The sequence below is a fragment of the Echinops telfairi genome, unplaced genomic scaffold (assembly GCF_000313985.2).
Source record: "Echinops telfairi isolate 266 unplaced genomic scaffold, ASM31398v2 ScPeMD7_3533;HRSCAF=4204_1, whole genome shotgun sequence".
Classification (NCBI taxonomy): domain Eukaryota; kingdom Metazoa; phylum Chordata; class Mammalia; order Afrosoricida; family Tenrecidae; genus Echinops; species Echinops telfairi.
In genome coordinates this window covers 22,686,841-22,692,807 of record NW_022107432.1, presented here as the reverse complement: position 1 = coordinate 22,692,807, position 5,967 = coordinate 22,686,841, and the positions used below count along the sequence as shown (strand labels likewise).

The 5,967-nt window shown below is 51.2% G+C and overlaps 1 protein-coding gene across 9 annotated transcripts in view; it reads left to right on the top strand.

Moving 5' to 3' along the window:
* The first annotated feature begins 11 nt into the window (after positions 1-11).
* TJAP1 (tight junction associated protein 1) overlaps positions 12-5,967 on the top strand; it is a 23,311-nt gene continuing 17,355 nt past the window's right edge. For 5 of the 9 annotated variants that reach the window (XM_004710784.2, XM_045294810.1, XM_045294813.1 and 2 more), the window contains exon 1: positions 224-580. The gene's annotated coding sequence lies outside the window, so the exon portion shown is untranslated. Of the gene's footprint in view, positions 99-223; positions 581-3,903; positions 4,219-5,967 lie in introns of those variants that run through there. The other 4 variants (XM_045294811.1, XM_045294806.1, XM_045294807.1 and 1 more) reach the window with 2 other exon arrangements.

Genomic DNA, 5,967 nt, shown 5'->3' with positions numbered 1-5,967 from the left:
TTGTTGTGGGATTGGAGTAGTCGGGTCGGGAGGCGAGAGTTGGGGGGATCGCGGAGACCCTCGCACGGAGTCGGGGCGCAGGCCGGAGACGCCGTGGGGTCAGGAAGAGGAGCTGGAGTCGCGGCGGGTTGGAGGCGGAGAGGAAAGGGGGAGGGCAGGGGGCCTGGGACCCCGTGGGCAGTCTGGGGGCGGGAGGACCCAGTCGTGGGTGTGGTGTCGGGCCTTGGAGACTCAGGCACAGATGGGAGGGGAATTCCCGACCCCAGAGGAGAGCCTCTGGAGGCAGGCTGGAGGAAAGGCCCCAGCGGGGCTGTAGCGGGACTGCTGCCCAGAGGCTGGTGGGAGGGGAACGGGGAGCGACCTCGAGAATGCTGGGCGGGTCTGCTAAGGAGGGCACTAAAGCCACTCAAATGCCCTTTTCCGGGCGTAGGTCCGCCTTTCCACAGCTCCTCATCCCAGGCAGCATCGTTTGCCCCAATTTCAGCCGAAGACTCAGGGGCCCCAGGGACTGCGCACATTCCAAGTGCCTGCTTGGGAAGAAGCGGAGGTAGCGACTTGGCGCAGCCAGTCCCCAGAGCGGGTAAGGTGGCGGGCCACCTGCGACAGGCTTCGGGTTGGCAGCGTGCATGGGCTGTGGAGTGATGCTGAGAACTATAGAGTCTGAGAGGGAAGCGCTTCTAGAGCGGTTGTCGTTGGTATCTTGCCCCTACCTAAGTCTTCTGTGTGGGTTCCAGGCCGGTTTTTGAGAGGTGGGTGTAGCATGCAGCCTTGTGTGATGGAGCGTGAGCAAGGGCCCAGAGCTCCGACTGAACGTATATTTCTAAAGTGTTACCAAGGTAGTGTATCTCATATTTTCGGTTTGCCATTGTATCTGCTAGTTTTAGGTGTACCGTTCAGTGGCATTGTGGTCACAGTGTTGTACAACCCCCACCCCTATCTCTTTTCAGAACCTTAGGCTGAAAGTACTCTGACACACATCCATCTTAAGCCATTTCATCACCTTCATTCAGGCAGCCTACCTGGGAATGAAGACGTGTATGCTTTCAGGAGAAAGCAACTTTCTGATGGCGTCGGCTGGTACCCGTTGTCACCAGCTCCTGAAGGATTCTTTCTTGCTGCTTGTCTACTTCATTTGCTCTTTTCTTTTTTTCTGTCAAGAGGGGCTCGTTAGAGTTCCTTTGGGATGTGGATTTGTTAGGAAGGGGAAAGGAAAGTCAGGTGGGAAAGAACAGGATGGGATGGGGGAGAAGCAAGCAGGGCAGCTTATGGTAAGAGGGCAAGTTGACTGATGTGAAGCTCTGGGAATGTTTATTCCATCACTTCCTGTGACCTGAGACCCCTGATTTAGGAGATCCAGATAAAGGTGCACTACAGTTGGGACCAGTGTGCTAATGGAAGGAAAGGATTATGGAGCTTGCCCTGCCATCTTGAGTTCATTTTTTGTATATGGTGTGAGGTGGGGGCCATTCTTCATGTTCCTGCAAATGAAATGCATGTGGTGTGAGATAGGGGCCCTATTATTTTCCAGCACCATTTGTTAAAGTCATTCCCCCATGTAATGATCTTCAACCCTTATGTCAAAGATCAGTGTCCATAGGTGGATAGATTCAACTTTTAGGTTCTCAGTTCTGTTCCATTGGCCATTGTGGTTCTTGGCTTTCTACTTGAGGAAGCAGTTACAGTCTTCCACCCTGTCCTACAGGGAGGTCATGAGTCAATTTGACTCGGTGGCAGTGAGTTTGGTTTTTTTAATTTGGCAACAATACTCTTCTGGTAAATTTCTTCTCTTCCTTTGTATTCTCACACACACAAAACGCTTTCCTGGTGAAACCAAGCTTGACATGAGAGATAGTGGACTTAAAGTTGGGAAACAAGGGAAGGGGGTTGGAGCCAGAAAGTAGACCCTCTGCGGTCCTCCCTTCCTTTGGTGCCCTGGGTTATGCCTCAGCCAGAGTTGGGAGCAGCTTGCTAGAGAAGCCTGTTCAGGGCCATGATTGGACTGAGGGGGATATGCTTTGACTTGGGACTCCACACCATCCTCTCCCCCCCTCAACAAAAGGCTTACACTCCCAGACAAACCAACCCAAATCACAGTTACTGGGCCAGCTTCAGTACTTTCGTGTATCTGACGGGCTGATAGTAAATGAGCTGTGACTGCATTTCTAGAAGGTTGGAGATCTTCTTTTTGTGACTGTAGCCAGCCAAGACCGTGTGGCCGAGCCCACTTAGTCGAGAGTAGCACAGGCTCGTGCCCAGGCTGCCTCGTTTTTAGCTCAGAGCGTTGCTATCTGTAGCCCTGTTAACCTTCCCAAATTGCTTATATGTGCTTCATGACCCGACTTTCTTACCTGTCCAATGGAGTACCCATCTCAAAGGCTTTTTCGTGAGGGTTAATATATTAATACCTTTAAATGCTTAGCCCAGTGCCTGACACTCAGAGAGTACTTGTCGTTTTGTTAGTCAGATCTCAGCGCTGACTTCATGGTTCAGTCTTGTGTGTTTGGGCTACAGCCTTGTGTGGATGGTAGTTGCCACTGTGAAGCCACTCCCTCCTCATGGTGATTGGTGTGCAAAGTAAAACTGCCCCCTAGGGTTCTCAGGGCAGCGACCTTTCAGAAGATCGGGCTGATCTTGCAGCGTGCCTCTGGGTGCGATCAAACGCCAACCTTTTGGTTAGTTGGCAGAGCATGTTACTACCTGCCCCCCCGCCGGGCACTCCTTGCTTTACTGTGTGGTTGTTCGGTGCCATTGAGTCGGCTCTGACTCATAGCAACCCTGCAGTGTCCAGAAGATCCAAAGGACACCCCTCTCCCTACCCCACCCCCCCACATGTCCTGCGGCCACTTTCATAATTGTTAGGTTTGAGTGCCTTGTTGCCACTCCTTCTCTGCCAGTTTGTCCTACTGTGGCGCTGGTGTGTTGCTGTAATGCTGGAAGCCCTTTCACAGGTATTTCAGACTCCAGGAATCACTCGAGGTGTGAGCAGGTTTCAGCTGAACTAGACTGAAGACTGCTGAAGCTTCTAGACCGGTTGGTGCTGTGAAATCGGTTCCAATTCAAAGTGGCCTCTGTACCACAGAATGGGATACGGGCTGGTCCTCACCCTCCTCAAGATTGTTCTGATGTTTGAGCCCAACGTTCACAATATTTTGCTTCTGTTCATTAGGTTTTCAGTAATTGACAGTGTCTCGGGGCTCTCCATAGGGTTTCAGTGCTTAATTCCTCTGAAGTGGACAGTCTGTTCCCTCTTTAAAGTCCAGAAACTGCTGAAACCTGTTCACTTTGGGTAACAATACCTGGGCCATAGCCTTCAGGCTCACAGCAATACACAAGCCACCACAGCAAGACAAACTGACAGACCAGTTGGTGGAGGGCAGACTAGGAAGAAGGATTGGGAGGGATTTAGCCAGTGGCTGCTTTCTTTTGTTCTTATCAATAATAATAAAATATATATTTAATAATAATATTTTTAATAATCATTGGGAGCTATTATAACAATCCATAATTCAGTTTGATCAAGCATAATTTTACAATTGCTACCACCTCAGTTTCAAAACATTTTCTTTCTTGAACTCTTTGAGATCAGCTCTCTTTTATCCCCTCCCTCCCTTACCCTAACCCCCACCCCCCCAGGAACCCACTGATTGCTTTATGAATAATGGGACCTGAGGCTCCCCTGGAAGTAGAACATAGCTTTTTTCTGCACTGTGGTGGAGTTATCCTCCTAAGCAATCTAAAGTGACTTTCAAATGCCAGCGATTTCTTGCTGTGAGGTTATCGGATTATTGTCTTTGCACGCGAGCTATAGTGACGATGGTGAGTGCTATGGGGAGGCAGAGATGGCTGCGCACTTGGCTGTTAGGGCACTTGTGGGAGAAAGGCCTGTCCGTCTATCTTGGAAAGGTCACAGCCACTGAAAACCCAATGGAGCTCAGTTCTGCTCTGAAACGTGTGGGGTCGCCCTGAGTCCCAATCGATCAACTGATGCAGACTCCAAACACTGCTGTGGGGTATGCCGACTGACTCATCGCCACCCTAGAGAACCGGGTAGAGCTACTGGAGTCGAGGACCTCGTCTTTCTCCTGCAGAGCTGGTGGGTTAGAACTGCTGACCTTGTGGTTAGCAGCCCGATGTGTAACCCACTCAGCCACCAGGGTTCCTGAACTCTGCCGGCAAGTTGTCTCCGACTCACATTTTAATTGCTTGGCACTGTTTGTGGTAAATGCTTGACACGGGTTAATGACTTTGATATCCTTCCCAACTGTGAAGTGGCTAGTATTAACAAATGTTACAGATGAGAACATGGAGATGTGCAGCAGTAAAGGACATTTCCTCAAGGTTACCCAGCTGGAAAGTAACAGCTGAGACTCAAACCCAGGCACCCGGGCTGACTGGCCTTTCAGCCTTCGCTTGTATTGTTAATATGCCAAGTGGCGGTTTACATGTCTTGGTTTCTGACCCTATCCTGGATCATGTGTGTTGGTCCTGGCTTAATTTATGCATATAGTGAAAAGATTTGGGGTTATCCAAAAGAACCCAAACATGTATGAGTAGAGCTCTCACCCTGTGCCCCCTTCTCCCAGAAACAGAAACTGGTGCAGGGACGGCGGGGAGGGAGGGAGCGCTCTGGGCCGGGCTAGCCAAACCTTGGCTCTCCCCTCATAATTCAGTTTGGCCACTGCCCTTTGGAGGACTTCACTCGCACTTTGATCACCATCATTAGTGGTTGAAATAGCCTTTGTGTTAAGTGTACAGACAGTCTCAGTGTCTGTTTTAAACAGAGCACGTAGCAAACCACACAGGAGGGGGAGAAAACAGAACATGAAATTTGAAACACCTCCCGTCCCCCAGGTTGAGGGGAAGAGCGTGGAGAATAGGGGTGCTGTGCCGAGGCTTATGTCTGAGAAGGTTCCTCATTCAGGCAGAAGGCCCTAGCGCAGCCTTGGGGCAGAGGCGTGCAGCCTGATTGACTGGCTTTCCTTTGGCTGTTTGTGCGGCTCACTCTTCCCCTCCTACTGAGTCACGTCCTGTCTCTTTACCATGCCCTCGGGACCCATCTTTTCCCTCTACCTGGGACTCCACACCCTGCAGTGAGGGGAGCCACGTGCCTGGGCTCTCACCAAGTTTCAGAGAAGCCAGGACCAAGGAGGATTCTTAACCAACCCTACCCAGCTCTGGGGCGAGCTTTGCTGGTCAGTGTGATTTTGAAGTCGAGCAGTATGTGCCAATCTCTGCTCCCCTCCAGTGACTCTCAGGAGCCACGTGCCCCAGGAGCTTGTGTTTGATCTTGATCTGTGCTGCAGCAAGCCTGCGTGCTGAGACCCGTTCCTCTCCCCAGAGTGCGCCTTGATAGGAGTCCTCCGCCTCTCTGGATTCCGGTCACATTTAGTAACTGCATGGAACTGCACAGCAAAGTGAGGGCTGATGGAATCTGAGCCCACTCCTTCACTCCCTCTGTCTTTTGTCATGCTATTAAAAAAATGTTCTCCTCACAATGCCTCTCATTCATGCATTATCTGTGACTCGAGTCCCTTCACCTCTTCCTTATCACCCCACCGTATGCTGAGTGCCAAGGACCTCTGGGCAAACCCCCTGTTTCTCATCTGGATTCAACCTCTTAGCAGCTCCTGGAATGTATCAGGCCTCCCTTTCTAACGGCGGGCCTTTTGCACACGCAGGCCCTGCTGTCGAGTGCATTTCATGGTCTCTTCCCCCCTTCTTCCTTTACCTTCCTCTTTGCCCTTCAGTCTCAGCTTGAATGTCACCCCCTTTAAGACCCTGCACCCCACGAGAGCCCTTCTTCTGTACTTCTAAACACTTACACATAAACCGACCCAGCCAAACCCACTGCAGTCCAGTTGGTTTTCACAGCAACCCTGCAGGACAGAGTAGAACTGCCCCAAGGGCTTCCAAGACCGCACTCCTTGGAAGCAGACTGCTTGGGCCCTGGAGCTGCCGGTGGGTTCA